The 15358-nt window shown below is 33.5% G+C and overlaps 2 long non-coding RNA genes across 6 annotated transcripts in view; one reads left to right on the forward strand and one right to left on the reverse strand.

The window, feature by feature from the left end:
• Positions 1–15358, reverse strand: part of LOC129060006 (uncharacterized) — a 287201-nt gene that overhangs the window by 158520 nt on the left and 113323 nt on the right. The gene's annotated exons all lie outside the window — the stretch shown is intronic.
• Positions 2730–15358, forward strand: part of LOC129060008 (uncharacterized) — a 38328-nt gene continuing 25699 nt past the window's right edge. The window contains exons 1-2 of the long non-coding RNA XR_008526313.2: positions 2730–5174; positions 13118–13201. This is a non-coding gene — a long non-coding RNA (uncharacterized LOC129060008). The remainder of the gene's footprint in view (positions 5175–13117; positions 13202–15358) is intronic.

Genomic DNA, 15358 nt, shown 5'->3' on the forward strand with positions numbered 1-15358 from the left:
CCTGGATATTTTTTTTTTTAATTTTTTGTAGAGATAGGGTCTCACTATGTTGCCTAGGCTGGTCTTGAACTCCTGGGCTCAAGCAATCCTTCTGCCTCAGCCTCTCAAAATGTTGGGATTACAATACAGTGATGGCATGAGCCATCACTTTCAGCCTAAAAATTTATTTTGAATAGTTCTATAGGCTGTGAAGTCCAAGACCAAGGAATTGGCAGATTAATTATCTGATGAGGGACTGTTTCCTGGTTCATAGAAGGTGGTTTCTCTCTGTGATCTTATGTGGTGGAGAGGACAAGGCAACTCTCTGGGGCATCTTTTCCTAAATAAATAGGGCTGATGACCTTATACGAAGAGGAAAAGACAACAAAGATCTTATTCCTCTGTGTGAGCACAAAGAAAAGGCCATTTGAGAACACAGCAAGAAAGCAGAAGTCTGCAAGCCAGAAAGAGAAGCTCCACAAGAAACCAAATCATCTGGCACCTTAATTATGGACACCTAGTCTCCAGAACTGAACAAAATACTTAACTGTTGTTTAAGCCACCCAGTCTATAGTATTTTGCCATATCAGCCAAGCTAAGATAAAGTACTTGCCTCGAATAATGGGGCTTAATAATCTAATTTTTTTGTATGATAATGAAAAGTTATAGGAAGATCCCCAGTTTTTAACAAAAATTTCCCTAATTTCTTAAAGCCAGGGTAGGTTTCTTGCTTTCCTCACACCCTATAAATATCCTTAATTGCAATATATATCATACTATGTTTTTAAAATTTAATGTTTGCATAATACTTATGGTCTTTCAATCATAAAAGACAAATTCTCAGAGCCTACATTAAGAAATCTGTTTTTCCTTTTTTCTTTCTTTCTTTTTTTTTTTTTTTTGAGACAGTTTCACTCTGTCGCCCAGGCTGGAGTGCAGTGGTGCGATCTCGGCTCACTGCAACCTCTGCCTCCTGGGTTCAAGTGATTCTCCTGCATCAGCCTCCAGAGTAGCTGGGATTACAGGTGTGCACCACCACGCCTGGCTAATTTTTGTATTTTTAGTAGAGGCAGGGTTTCACCATGTTGGTCAGGCTAGTCTCAAACTCCTGAACTTGTGATCTGCCTGCCTCGGCCTCCCAAAGTGCTGAGATTATGTCCTGCAGAAATCTGTTTTCCTTCTAAAAAAAAAACTCCAAGTGGTTCTGATTCAGATGACTCTGAAATATATTGCTACTTTGTAGTTATCTACTTGTCACTCTAGATCCTCCATTTAGACATAAGTTTCTTAAAGGCAAGGAACTTTTTTGTGTTTATTGTTGTGTCCACTGGGACCAACCTAATCTGTTTCTGATTATATGCTGAATAAGTATTTATTTTAAAAATTACTCATTAGTCAAAAAATATTCAGTGACCTCAGGCTCATTACTGACTTGGTCTGGAAATGATAATCACCTAAAACATGCTCTGTTTTATATTTTTATTACATAAAATGTTACATTTACATTTTTATCTATAATACTGTGATTTAAATGATATACATCAAAATTCTGGAATGACATTATTAAAGCTTATGTTGAAATGTGAAAAATTGAGACTATACAAATAATAAATATTGTATACCTACAAGTTTAGTATGCTACTTTAAAATGAGATCTATATGTTTTTGTGAACTTGAACCCTAGAAACTGGGTTAATTTCAAGTTGGCAAGTAATTCTGTCATGAAAGAATGGAAAGCTAAGTTTATTATTAGTGTAGATAGTTCCTTTGAGTTCTGAAATTATTTGAATTATTCGTTTACTCCAACTTTTTAAATAATTTCAATTGTTTTAGATTCAGGCTTGTTACATGTGCAGGCTTGTTAATATGAGTATATTGTGTGATGCTTAGGTTTGGAGTACAATCGACACTGTTGCCCAGGTAGTGAGGATAGTACCCAGTAGTTACTTTAATAACCCTTGCCGCCTCCCTCTCTCCCTTCTCTAGTAGTCATCAGTGTCTACTGTTTCTATGTACATGTCCCTGTGTACCCAATGTTTAGCTCCCACTTATAAGTGAAGACATGCGGTATTTGGTTTTATGTTCCTGTATTAGTTCATGTAGAATAGTGGTCTCTAGCTGTATCTATGTTCCTGCAAAGGCCATGATATCATTCTTTTATATGGCTATGTGTTATTCCATAGTATATATGTGCAACATTTTCTCGATCCAGTCCACCACTGATTGGTACCTATATTTACCCAAATTTAAAATAAGCACTAATACTTCATTCTTAAAGAAAACTGTGAAGTTATTTAAGCCTGAAAAAGATGTTTAGAAAGAATATATTTTTCAGTTCGGTAACATAAATAGTGTGGCTATTCAAATGTAGACATAAACAGACTCTAGAGCTGCTCTGATAGAAACTTTCTACATGAAGTATGTCTGTGATGCACTAGTTAAGTCATATCTATAAGTAATGACCCCCATATAATTATCTCTAGCCAAGATGAATACCATCAACTCCAAACTCTTCTCTCCAGCTTACCATTCAAACTCTTCTATCCAGCATCCCATTTTATATAGCCTTTTGATTTTCTGATAATATGTCAAATTTAAAATGGTTGAAGTTGAGCTGTTTTTGTAGCAACGCTGTCCTATTCCCAGTCTTCCACATCTCAGTAAATAGAAACATAATTCATGTAGATGATAGAAGCAAAAACTTAGGGTAGACTTTAGATTTCCTTTTTTTCCTTTTCTTTATTCTACTCTATTATATATTCAACAATTCAATGTCCAAAATATATCTACCTAAGATCCACCTAGTTCTCTCCATATCATTACCACCACTCTAGACCAAAGCAGAATTACTTCTAACCTGTGTTACTGCTATTGCCTTCTTAACTGATGTTTCTTCTTTCACTTGTGTTTCTTTGAAACCCATTCTTTAACCAAAAACAACAATGATTTTCAATCTAAATTGGATCTTTTCAATGCTTTAAAATGCTTCAGTGGACTCCAGTTATATATAGCATAAATTCCAAACTGCTTTCCATGATCTATAAAAGTCGCTGCCTTATTGGTTCTTGAATACCATTTTCCCTCATGTGGTTCTCTAACCATTCATCCTATGTTTCCTGTTTATTCACTATTCTTCAGCCATATCATCCCCAGATTATCTATGTAAGTCACTTTGCTTCAATTTTTTTAACCCAGTTCTTGAATTGTTAACATCTATGTTGGGCAGCCTTTAAAACGGCTCGCAATGATTTCTACCTCCTAGGATTCATACTCTTGTTTAATCCCCCTTTTGGCCTGTGAGCTGGACCTAGTGGTTCATTTCTATGAATGGAATCTGGAGAAATAAGTGATGTCACTTTCACAACCAGATTACAAATATATTGTGCTTCCAATGTGCACACCCTCTCTTACTCTCTCAATTGCTTCCTTCGGGGGAGAGCAGTTATCATGTGGCACACTGCTTTATGCCCACACGATAAGAAACTAATATTTACAGAGAACTTCCAGCAAGATTCTGATATCTCTCCAAATAGCTACACCTCAAGATTATAGTAATTCCTTCTTCCTTGCCACTTCAGGGATAATGGTTGTGATGATTCTTGCTATTTCTGATGCCAGTGGTCCTTCCCTATTTCTTTTTAGTTATTTCAAACTGCCACACCTTTATAAGTGGTTCTATGTTGAACTTTGCTCATATTATTTAATTTTAGTGGGCAATGCATTTTCTGTTGGGACACGGATGCACATGGGAGAATAAGGGCAGACTCTCATCAATAAGTAATTAGCAATCTTGTTAGAAAGTCAACTCACAGAGAGAAAAATGACAAAAAGAAGAGAAAAAAAAATTTGAAAGATCAGAATGAAGGCCTTAATAATATCATAAAGGTTTTCTTGTAGCCTGCTGGCCTTCCCACTCACCCAACAACACACACTAAAACAGCTAATAATACAAAATTCAGTAATCTTTGATATCTCTTATATATTTCCAATTTTTTTTACCAGAGATGTGTGCTTGCATACACACATACTCACACACAAACACATACACACACAATTATTTTATAAATTGAGAATTATTCCAGCTGCAATTAATACCTGACAAACTAAAAATATTTATTAATTTCATAAACAAAAGTGCAGAGGTAGGTAATTTCAGAGTTTAAATCAGCAACTTGATAATGTCAACAAAGATCCACGCTCTTTCTGACTTTATGAGCCACCACTCTTGGCTTTTTGCTTTTATACTTACTGCCTCATGGTTATAAAATAGCAGTGAAATCTTTGGGCATCAGAACTTTATTTATTGTATTTTTTTTTTTAACATGGTCTCTCGCTGTCGCTGGGACTGGAGTGCAGTATCACAATCATAGCTCACCACAGCCTCAACCTCCTGATCTCAAGTGATCCTCCCACCTCAGCCTTCCAAGGTAGCTGGGACTACAGGCATGCGCCAGCACATCCAGCTAATTTTGTACTTTTTTTAGAGACGGGGTTTCACCATGTTAGGCAGGCTGGTCTCCAACTCCTGAGCTCAAGTGATCCTCTTGCCTTTGCCTCCCAAACTGATGAGCTTATAGGCATGAGCCACCGTGCCTGGCCAGAACTATTTTCAAAAATAAGAAGCAAGGTAAAGAGGTGAGAGACGGGAGGGAGAATTCGCTGGACCCCCTTTGCAGGACTGCAACAGGGGTGTGGTTCGCTTACTTGGCCGCTGTGCTCCAACCCCTTGCAGGGGGCGGAGTACACAGGCAGGTGGGTGCCAGGGCCAGAGTGAGTACTTTGGGGCTCTGGCCCCATGGTAGCATTTAGGGGTGTGTTATAATTCATGCTATTTTTAGCAGTTACCAGTCCAGCGATGGCTAAGTCTTAACCAGCTCAGTGGAGAGTCAGGGTGACAGCTTTTTACACCCTGCCCTCTTGGCACCTGGGCCCTTTTCTGGCATCCGGGAAGAATCAGGTCACAGGGACTTGAAAGATGGTGAATGCAGAGGTTTCATTAAGCAGTGGAAGTGGCTTTCAGCGAAGGAGAGCTGGAAAGGGGATGGTGCGGGAAGAAGGTGATCTTTCCCAGAAGCCTGGCTGTATCCGCTGGGCTCCCCTCTGAAGTCCTGACAACCAACGTTAAACCGCATCTCTCCGTAGTCTCCAATGCTCAGTTACTTCTCTCCACGTTCAGCCACTTGTCCCTCTGCCAGGTGAGGTCTGAGGTTTATATGGGCACGGGATAAGGGGGTGGGGTGAGCCAAAAAGCAACATTCAAGTGCAAATTAGGAACGCCTGTTCTCATTTAGGGCGGTGGGTCCCGTATTGAGGGTGGAGCCCTCTCTGGGGACGCCGCCCTCCTTCTTCCAGTCTGTATCAGTGACAGATCCCTAAGGACCAGGGCCGTTAATCCGTGTGACTCTCCCATATTTTATCAACATTGGAGCTTTTTTTGGAGCCATGAGTCTGACCCTTCCCTTCCCTCTCCTTTGCTAGAATTTTGTCAAAGGGCAACTTGAACTGCAAGTGAAACTGGGAAAACAGGAGTCTGGCAAAAGAAAATGGGGTGATCTTCATAATGACTCACTCCTAGAGCTGGAAGTCCGTTTTAGTTTCCCAGATCAAGGAAACTTTCCCTGTAGCAACCACACAAGTTCTAGATGTTTTAATCAGGGGAGGAAAAGGAGAAAGGCTGGGAATACCAACTAATATTTTCTACAACAAGCACTTATGACGTATTATAATGATTTCATTATATTTCTTTAATCCTTCTATGTAAATTAGATATTGCTAGTCTTAATCTCAGTGACCTGCACATATTACTCAATAAGTGTTTATTGAGTATAAGAATAGACAAACTGTGATAGGTATTGCGATAAAATATATTTACTTCGGGTTTCTTACTAATATCTAATTAATATATCCATTAATTGTACTTTTAGGTGCTTAGGATCAAGAAAGACTGAAAGGAATCAAGTTCAATCTTCCATGCACTTAATCTCAAGAGATGATAATTCAGCTTCTACTTACACTGTCATAATGGGAGTGAGGCTCAATTCTATGAAAATTCTTATTTTGGGTTACAATATGCTTCCCTATAACTGTAATCTTCTGGTTTTATTCCTGCTTTTGCTGGACCCATGCTGAAACAATGTCCACATACTTTTTCTTACATCCTTTCCTCCAAATTCTGTTTTATTTTAAAATTATTTAATTCTCTTTTCAATGGGTTGTTATCCTACTTGCATTTCAAAATCTCAGAGAACCTCTTGAATTTTGGTGTTAACAAGTCTCACAATATGTGGGTATGTTAAAATTCTTTACATATACTAGATATGGGTACTTGACTATTGACTAATACATTTTCCTTTTGTCTATACAGAACACTGTACTCATCGTATTTTTGCTAATATTGATTTTTCACTTCAAGATATACTATGCTAAAACCATTTGTTTATAACATAGTCTGTACATATCTATTTTCCAAACCACATATTCCAAGCCAGGAATCATGTCTTTATTTTACATCTTTGTGACATTTTAAAAATGTCCTAAGAAATAAAGAAGTGGTGAATTTTAGTAAAATAACTATCAGATTTGAGGCACTAAAGTAAGCATATTGCAGGAAAATTTATCATTCTATGTGTTCCAAATTACCTTATCTTTTAAACAGGACTGTTAAGAATCTGATGTCAGAAATGGTGTTACAGTCAGTGATAATATGTATTTGCCTATAAACTTTAAAATATTGTGCATATAAAAAGTGTTAGTATTATTTTAGGTGATGGATATCTGTTTGTCAAATATTTAACATTCTTCTCAGTTCAAGTTTCAAATTAAATATTAATATAGGTATTTTTAACCCACATTCATATAGTTACATATTTTGGTTTAATTCTGAAAAATTGCTAGAGGTAATATTCATCTACTCCACTGATATTTACCAAATGTGAGACAGTTGAAGTTTATTGAAATATATTCCCTCAAGATCTTTTTACATGAACTCTAATCCAACCCGGTAGTAATAATTTTATTCTCATTTTACTAATTCCTGATAAAACTTAGGTGCTAATAACCCATCATGTTAACCCTCCCTAGAATTTTACATAATATAATTTTACATTATAAAAATAAAGATCATAATAAGCATACTACAAGCCGACTTTACAGGTACCACATAAATATAACATTGGAAAATAAAAAGAAAATAGTTTCAAAGGTAGCAAGTCATTTGCTGAGGAAAAGGTTTTAATGAGAAACAATGTCATATCCATATCTTTGATAAAATTTGTTCCAAAGTAATTTTATGTATTGATTTTTATTTTCTAAATTCTCATTGCACTTGTGTGTTTCAGAGTTAAAATGGGCTGGAGGCCACAAATTTGAAGCTTCTTTCTATTTTATGTCAAGAAAATGGTTATTCAGACTCTGTCTGAGTATTTCAAGGAATATCCCAAAGACGGGGTAGTCAACTCAAAATTAACTTTTAAAAAAAGATATTTTATTTTGTCTAAAACTACCTTATTGTAAAATCTACTCACTGGTTTTAGTTTTGCCCAATAGAAATATTATGACAATGCTCTTTTTCCCCACAGAGTGTAGGCACCCCCATATGCGCACACAGGTATTTCCACATACACACACATTTTTGGATTCTCTCTCTGATACTTATTTGTTCACAAGAAGTGTTTTGTGTGTTTTTTTCTTTCCCTATCCTCCTATCCTTGTGGTAAGTACAAGAGATGAACTGCCTGATGAGGAAAAAGTTCTGCAAATGCCTATCTTCTTTTCCTGAGACTGATTTATTACAGGCACAAAGTAGTAATAAGTTCATCTTGTGTCTAATATCAGCTACATGCCATGCCCTTAATTTCCCAGGAAACAAAGCGATTCAACCAGAAATAATATTAGAAAAATATAAATTTGTGTTATTTTCATAGTTTTTCTTTTTCATATTTTTCTTTTGGTTTTTTATTAGCATGCATTGTTCTGTTTCAAAACAACAAAAAAGGAAAACCCACTAAGCAAAATCCCAATGCTTACATATATACTTTATAGTCATAATGGTTGTTCTGCTTTTATTCTTCTACTTTTAATTTTTATTATTATTCTGGGAAGGGACCAAAAAAATTAAGAGAAAGTAGTAGACTTTTTAAAAAATCTAAAGTAGTAGATTTTAAAAAAAAATCTAAAGCAGGAAAAATAAAAAATCCCATAAAGAGCCATTAAAAAATAATTAAAACTAATTTCCAATAAATTCCATAACCTTAGAATAAAGGAAAGATTCCAAAAGGGGAAACTGAGGAGAATACAATAACAGTAGAAGTTACAAAGAGAAAGGATTTTTATGTAAAATATATTTTTGTAGATAAAAAGGCTTTGTAAAAGGAAAAAAATACGATGCTTCAGTAACTAAAAAATAATAATGGCATTTCAAAACCGAATCAATGACGAATGCATTTAAAGTGTGATACAAGAAAACAGAGACTTGACAGGACTTAAGGAATTTTTTTTGGTCCTTATTGAAGGAATAATTCCACTTAAAAAGACAATAATTTAATTTTCCGATGAGGTGTTTTGGAGAACAATTTTCTAGTCTTTCAGAGGGTATATATATATATATATATATATATATATATATATATATATATATGACATTATCAAGTCTCCTTGCAGACAATGTTTTACATATTAATTTTGTTTTTTCTTTCAAAAACTCCCAGAAATTTTTAATAAAATGTCAGATTGGTTTTCCAGAAAGCGTTCATGTTTATCAACAAAAGTAGATTTAAAGACTTCATGGTGCAAAATCTGCCAAATTATTGCTTATAAGTTCCATAATGCATTTGAATGGAAAAGTAAGAGATAAGAAAATTAGTAACTCCAGGAATAAAATTTTATTCCTATTAATGACATCTGCTGACAGAGCCCCAAAGATGTTTATTTGAAATAAACACAATGTTCTTAAATCCTTTCTCTAGGAATTTGGAATATGAAGTTCAAAATAGGGAGGTATGCTTTTAAGGAAAGTTCAGCTGAAACTACACAGAAAGATTATGAAGAAACCCAAGTGATAACTTTCTAGAACCTGTGGATTTTGAAATGTAGTTCCTAAAACTCACTCTTTCAGCTGTCCAAGACTAATGGGGCCTTGGAAACATGAATTATCCTACCAAAACCATACAACCACAAAGACGACCTGGTGTTATTCATTGCTTTGCAATGAAAATGCATGCTGTTCACATGATACAGTAGATTGAACTGTATCTTCCAAAAAGTCATGTCTAAGTCCTAACCCTGGACATGTGAATAAGATTTTATTTGGGGAAAAAAGGTCTTTGCAGATATAATTAAGTTAAGGATCTTGACATGAGAACATACTGCATTTAATAGGGGCTTTAAATCCATGACTGATGTCTTTATAAAAGAAAGGAGAGGAGATATGGCACACAGAGAAGACCATGAGAAGATGAAGGCAGAGACTGGTGATACTCTGCCATAAATCCAAAAACACCAGGTGACACCAGAAGCTGAAAGAGGTAGGAAAGGAATTTCCCCTAGAATCTTTGGAGGGAGAAAGCATGGGCCTGCCAATACCTTAATTGCAGACTTCCAGTTTGAGCATGAGAGAATATATGTCTTTTTTCAAAAAGCCTCCAAATTTATGGTAATTTGTTATGGCATCCTAGGAAACAAATACACATGATCCGGGCTCTATTAAGAAACCAAGCATGCGGAGACCCAATATTATTTATTACTAAACATAATGAGATGACTCATTGTTTGTTTATTACTATGAAATGAAAATGAATGATTATTACCCTCTCTCTGTGGAATTACTAAGGATAATCAGAACAATGCTTTTATATAGAGGAAGAGAATATTACAGTTAGATGATTTTAAAAAATGTTTCTCAGCTACAGTGAATGCAGTGTTTTTTCTCACAAGGGACTTCTTGCCCATGGATTTACAACTGGCCAAATTGAATCTTTTGGTCAAGACTCTACTGTGAGTAGAGCAGGAAATACATGAAAACATTCAATATATGTGATACATTCTTCTATGAATTTTGAATAACCTTTTTTTACCTTTCTAAAATTCTTTGTCTCTGCCATAAGCTTTACAATGAAGAAACATTCTTTCTATATATAGAGGTATAATTCAGTCTATTATTATCTGATTGTCCTTTAACTTGAGCTCTGTAAGAGATAACCAAGTTCTCCAATGACGTGTTGGGACAAATCTTTGCTTCTCAGAGCAAAGTTTATGTTGTGTATTTTAAAGAAAGCTGTCATTTTGGTGACTTCACATATCCAAATATTAATCTCTGGCTCCTGCATTCCATTAATTTATTTAACATGAAAATATAGACTGAATTTTAAAAACAAAGATTATTCTTATAAATATAACATTAAATTTGTAATCATTTGTGAATAAATATTTTTAAGGTTAAAATATTGGTTTAATCAATATTTGATACCTGAAGATTAATTCCATATTTATTAATACATTGAATTTTGTTGCACTGCCTTTTTCTCATCTATTTATTTACTTCCTTGAGTGTTATTTATTTATATGATTCCATGTAACTAACGTTAGCCCTTTGTTTACACTCAAAGCTGCAGGTTATTATTTTTATTTATATATTTTTTCTCAAATGATTTTTTAAAGTGTCAAAGAACCTTTCTTATTATGTATTCAATGGACAGCGTTCGTCTTTGTGAAGTCTGGTTCTTTCTTCAATAAAAATTTTAAAAAATAAGCAAAATCTGTTTTAATGGAAATTGGTCCTTAAATACAAAATTAATGATTATGATTTTTAAAGGGAATTCCATTGCTTTCTAATAAAATATACAAAATTTATTATATTTAAGAGGCTACACATGCACTGTGAGATCTTGTCTTTTGTTTAAACCATTTTATTTTATTTTATTTTATTACTTATGCCATGTGTACATCATCTGTGTTATCATTTATATTTTTATACTTTAAATTTATTAAACTACTGTATTAATCTAAATCTTAGCAATTTTTTAATAAAAGTACTAAGATGTTTGAGTTGAATAAGTTTTGAAAAGAGGGATTACTTACCAAATGGTGGACATAGCAAAAGAACAAACAAAAGAAGATAAGACACGCAATTACTAGAAGTTTGAGAAGGTAGGAACAACTCTTGGAGCTGAAGAGCATGGAAATAATGTCAGTGGGGCTGTGCGAGAGTTAAGACAAAGGGAAAACATTTCCATTAACTTAGACCTTGGGTTCCAACAAATCTAGTTTATGCAAGAAAAGGCAGAAAAAAATATACTGATCTCTCTCTTCCTACCCTTTAATCTCTGCTGCCATTCACTGATTAGACTCAACCAACACCCTATTAACAAGGTGGTTCAGACAATGAATTCTATAGTGGCAAAAAAGCAGAGAGGGAAAAAGCGAATAATGGATCTGGGGTAGGGTAGGAAACAAAGAGAAGATGGTCAGTACAATTATTCTCCTATTTAAAGAGTGGAGGAGTGGCCAAAGAATGATCTATAAACTTTAAAAAAGCACTTAGGTAAATAGTTACACAAATATCACAATTCACAGAGATGCCACAACATTCCAAAAAAAAACGAGCTCCAATCCTGTGTGATACTGACATATCATTACATGAAGCCATGACGGCTTTCATTTTATTTTCTAAAAATAATGCGAATTATTTTTTGATAAACCAAGTCTTTTTAAAATAAAATAACCTCAAGGTAATGTTTTAAAATGTGAGATAGATAAATTTTGTGAGTAAAGACTTAGAATATAACAAAAATATAAATTCATCTTTCAACACTGGTATAACAATAAAAACAGAAAGAAGTCACACATGATGTAAAATTACAAAACTCATTATGAATTCAATGGCAAATATTATGATCTGAAATAGGAGGAATAAGTTTTATCCAGAATTCCATAAGGAATGACTACTCTACATTGTGTATCACTGATCCATAAAGCGTTAGAGCAGTTATGATTGCACATGTTGACGTGCTTTCCTATACGTTTGGAAAAAGTAATCTACTGAATTGAATCAGCTCATTGCACATATTATATTTATTTATGTGGGAGAATAGCTAGGCAACTTTCTATCTTACACTAATAATACATGTAACAGGAAATTAGATGTTTTGTTAGGTAATGATTATAAGTCATAACATAGACTAGAAAATGCACTGAGATCATTCCCGATGATTCTTCAGCTCTGTGTGTACAACCAAAAAAGAGTCATTTGTATATGACAAAATGAGAAATTTTATCTAAATTCCAATCTGGACTTACTCTAAGAGGGAAAAAATAAGAGGTCATCACTGATTTAAGACATTTTTAAAATCTTAAATAAAAAAATTAAGATTAAAAGAAATTAATCTTAAAAATAATAAATGCCATAAATATATTGAATTCTTCGTCACTGAGTAAACATCTTTTTAGCATTCAGGCCACAAATGTGGTCCATGAGTATACTTCTCTGCTGCTAACTACTGTTTTCCACTAAATTTTGTTAGATATTCAATGGGAGATTTGAAAGTGAGAATTGAGATAAAAAGATCTCTTCACGACATAAGTAATGCCATTAAATCAATTTCAATGATTTCAAGTGTTTCTTGAGTGACAAATCTCAATGATACTTTCATTATTCATATTTTCCCTAACTCACAGTCCTGAAAGATCACAATTTCTTAATGTTGTGGTAAGACAATAAGATAATATCATCAGAAGATTGAACTGGGGTCCATGCAGAGATATCCAACAGTTTTATTCTTTCTTAACACATGGTAATTGTCTTCACTCATTGGTGAAAGAAGCTGATGAAGTATTATTAAGTATACTTTAAAATGAACTCGAATACTATAGTAGATCGTGAAGAAATACTTTCCAGAACTCAAGGCAAGAGAAGCTGATTGGAAACACGAATTTTGTCTACCAAATTGAAAGACTCGAAATTCCAGCTTTTGAGTGAAATTAATCAGCTTTGTATCTGTTTTGGAGACAGGAAATAGTCTTCAGTAAGAAAAGACACGATAAATTCTGATTCCAAGTGTTATATATTATGCCCAAATATCTGATAGATTCACTCCAATCCTGGCTGCCATTCTCAATGACCTATTTTACTTCTACCTCTATTTAGGGGTTGTACACATTTACAAGAAAACATTGATGGATGGTGAAATCTGACCAACACCTCATGATCTTTATTCATCAACCTGAATAGGTAACCTAGTTAAAGTTTACAAAATATCAAGCATTTTATGTGACATAATTATTTAAATTGAAATATTAATTTAATAATAACATCTGTGGTAATCTTACACGTATTTTTAAACTCAGTGATTGGTAAAAGTAGTTTAACAATATCAAATTTCAGAAATGTTGCTGTAAAGAACATAATTCATAATTTTGAAATGCCTTTATAAAACATAAAGAAATGGAATAAGGGGAAACTAGCGGAAACTACTATCATGTAGATTAATTTGTTTGCTTGAAAAATAAAGCATGTAAGTGGATAACATGTAGATTAACATATTACAACATGTGTTTTAGGGAAATGCAAATTTCTGATTAAGAAAATTTGAGAAATTCTGCATCATATAATCCCCAAATGAAGTGTTACAATGCATAGAAGAAGACGTGATAAATCTTTCAGCTAATAAACATCAAAATTTCTTTTAGCCAAGAATTTTCAAAATATATCTGATGCCTTTGTGATATGTAATAGTTCTTTTTATTAGCAGAACCTATGTTCATTGGAAGATATTTTGGGAAAAATGGTCCGGATAATTGCTTTCCTAATATTGGAATTTAAAAGTGGATCATTTAAAATAAAAGTAAACAAATTATACAAGTCAGTCTTACCAATAATATGGTAATAATTATTCGTTCATTAAATACTAACATTTATTTCTTTGCCTGTCCATGCATTTTCTTAATTCAATCCACCCAATAAATTAGCTGGCATTATAAAGCTAAATCACTCATTAGAGCATAACTGTTCAGCACATTTATTTATTTTATAAAATATTTGAAACACTCTTCTTTATCTTTTTTACCATTGTTTTTAAAAATGCAATCACACTCCATACTCTAGATGTCTTGAAATACTTTCATAAGGGCTGAAAACATCTTTATTTCAAATACCATATGCAAGTTAAAATGAAAAATTTATTTAACCTTAATTATTTTCCCTTGCTATAATTAGCAACTAATCTTATCCACATATAGCCGCAGGCTCAGACCAACTAAATGCTTGACTGTCGGAATGATTTGGGAACTTTACTTTCTGATAATTACAAGATATAATTACTTTGGAGCTTTCAAAGACCTTTCAGTGATTAGGGAAGCTTTTCTAAATCAGTCATAACATTGGTATTACTAATAAACTAAGAAGTCCTACACTCTAATAGCTGACACGTTTAAAGGAAACATCAGTTCTAAAAATGGTATTGCAGAGTTCAGGGAAAATCATTTAAGTATTTAAAAGCATTACCATCTACAAAATCCAGCTTCATAATTTTTGTTTTATAAATACATAATCGATTAAGATGTATAAAATCAATTTTATGGCCATATTTTCAGAACACTGAATCTAGGAAATACAGAATGATTAATAAAACATGCAAAAAATTAAAGAAAAACATTTCTTTCAGCAGCGCTCAATAGCCTATACCAACCAAAAGAGCAGTGTTAGGAAATTTACTGCCAGAGTAATTCACACAAAGATCTGTCACCAAAGATCTGAGTACCTTAGGAAAGTATGAGCAATTTTTATTTTCTGCATGACAGCGAATATGACAGGGAAATTGTTGCTGAATTTTAATCTGAATGTAGGAAAAATCAGAAGTGGAAAACTCGTGTTTGAAAGTTGAGGAAAAGTAAGTAATTTACTGAAATAATTCAGGTCTATTTTTCTTTATGCTCAAAGCATTTTTTTTAAGTTTCATTGTCAATATGACTAAAATGTGGCATATCAATGCCAGTGAGACAAGATTCACTGTAGTACAGGTGGACGTGGCAAAGAACACTTTGAAAAGCAGAATACATATATTAGGGTTCTTTCCAGAAGTGTGAGATAAAAATTAACATCCCTGTTTATTTAACACTCAACGAACATGTGTAATTGTAATATATTTATATGTACAAGAATCTTAGCTAAATTTTATTGAGAAATAGTCCTGCAGAGACACTGAGATATGTGAGATTAAAAAAGTAAAATTTTATACAAAGATGTTAAAGAAGTTCTCATAATACCATAATACTCTCAGAATAGGAATTCCCTTACTATATTACTATATAGCATTTGTTGTTTAGTTTTTGAACTAGCTCTGTACTTCGATGAATTCAAACTTATTTATCTAAATCTACACAATGGCTA

This window comes from Pongo abelii, chromosome 5, assembly GCF_028885655.2.
Source record: "Pongo abelii isolate AG06213 chromosome 5, NHGRI_mPonAbe1-v2.0_pri, whole genome shotgun sequence".
Lineage (NCBI taxonomy): Eukaryota > Metazoa > Chordata > Mammalia > Primates > Hominidae > Pongo > Pongo abelii.